This window comes from Alligator sinensis, unplaced genomic scaffold (genome assembly GCF_000455745.1).
Source record: "Alligator sinensis unplaced genomic scaffold, ASM45574v1 scaffold427_1, whole genome shotgun sequence".
Classification (NCBI taxonomy): Eukaryota; Metazoa; Chordata; order Crocodylia; family Alligatoridae; genus Alligator; species Alligator sinensis.
This window is the reverse complement of record NW_005843089.1, coordinates 268202-270048: the sequence shown is the minus strand read 5'-3', so window position 1 is coordinate 270048 and position 1847 is coordinate 268202.

The window sequence follows — 1847 nt, the reverse complement described above, 5'->3', positions numbered from 1 at the left end:
TAATTTAGCTAAGGCAGACAAGGTTCCTTGGGTGAATTTGATATCTTTTATTAGACCAGCCAAATAGTTGGGGAATAGTTATTAAGCAAGCTTTCGAGTTCAAAAACCCTTTGTCAGGCTAAGGAAGTTTCAGCAGTTGGTGTGTGCTCTTAGCTAAGAGCATCTGATGTGGGACTTGCCCATGGCTTTTTGGGAGTCCACATATACTATGTCAACTGGATTGCTCCCATCCACTTGCTCATTGCCAGCCTGAAAGAACTCGGGTCCACTGACGATGCGCTCTGTCCTTGGACCCATACTGTTCAACATCTTCATTAATGATGTGGACACTGGAGTCAGAAGTGGACTGGCCAAGTTCGCCGATGACACCAAACTTTGGGGAAAAGCATCCACACCAGAAGACAGGTGGGTGATCCAGGCTGACCTGGACAGGCTCAGCAAGTGGGCAGATGAGAATCTGATGGTGTTCAACGCCAATAAATGCAAGGTTCTCCACCTTGGGAAGAAAAACCCGCAGCATCCTTATAGGCTCGGCAGTGCTATGTTGGCTAACACTATGGAAGAAAGAGACTTGGGGGTCATCATTGACCACAAGATGAACATGAGCCTGCAGTGTGATGCTGCGGCTAGTAAAGCGACCAAAACACTGGCTTGCATCCATAGATGCTTCTCAAGCAAATCCCGGGATGTCATTCTCCCCTTGTACTCGGCCTTAGTGAGGCCGCAGCTGGAGTACTGCGTCCAGTTTTGGGCTCCACAATTCAAAAAGGATGTGGAGAAGCTTGAGAGAGTCCAGAGTAGAGCCACGCGCATGATCAGAGGTCAGGGAAGCAGACCCTACGATGACAGGCTGAGAGCCCTGGGGCTCTTTAGCCTGGAAAAGCGCAGGCTCAGGGGTGATCTGATGGCCACCTACAAGTCTATCAGGGGTGACCACCAGTATCTGGGGGAATGTTTGTTCACCAGAGCGCCCCAAGGGATGACGACTAGGTCGAATGGTCATAAACTACTACAAGACCATTTCAGGCTGGACATAATGAAGAATTTCTTTACTGTCCGAGCCCCCAAGGTCTGGAACAGCCTGCCACCGGAGGTGGTTCAAGCGCCCGCACTGAACACCTTCAAGAGCAAACTGGATGCTCATCTTGCTGGGATCCTATGAACCCGGCTGACTTCCTGCCCTTTGGGCAGGGGGCTGGACTCGATGATCTTCCGAGGTCCCTTCCAGCCCTAATGTCTATGAAATCTATGAAATCTATGAAATGATGAGGCATGATTTCCCTTTGACAAAGCTATGGTGATTACTCCCCAGAAGCCATGTTCATCCATGTGCCTAAAAATTATTTTATTATTATTATTATTATTATTGTTGTTGTTACCAATTTTCCAGGAACAGAACTTAAGAAGTTAGGCTCACTGGTCTGTAGTTCCCTACATCCATTCTAGAGCCATTTTAAATATGGCAGTCACATTCTAGTTATCCAAAAGAAAATCCCATCAAATTTGCACTGAGATCAGATGTGTCGTGTGAAACTGTTTACTGGTACTGAAGATTACTCATGGCAATCTGACAATTGACTCTATTAAAAGTCACCTCACATCAGTTCACCCTTTGCCATTGAGGGCGGACTAATGTTCTCCCAGCTACCTGTCTTCAGATTTTTGAAGGGCCTGGCTAAGATTTTTACATAAGCAAGAAATCCAGTCCTGTAGTAGGTTCTGAAATTAGTCCTCATGTCCATGGGAAATCCAAACACCCTTGATCATTCCTATAGATTGTTTTCTTAAGATTTTTTTTTTGTCTCTAACGCTTTCACCCTCCTCATTGCATGTCATTCTCATGAATG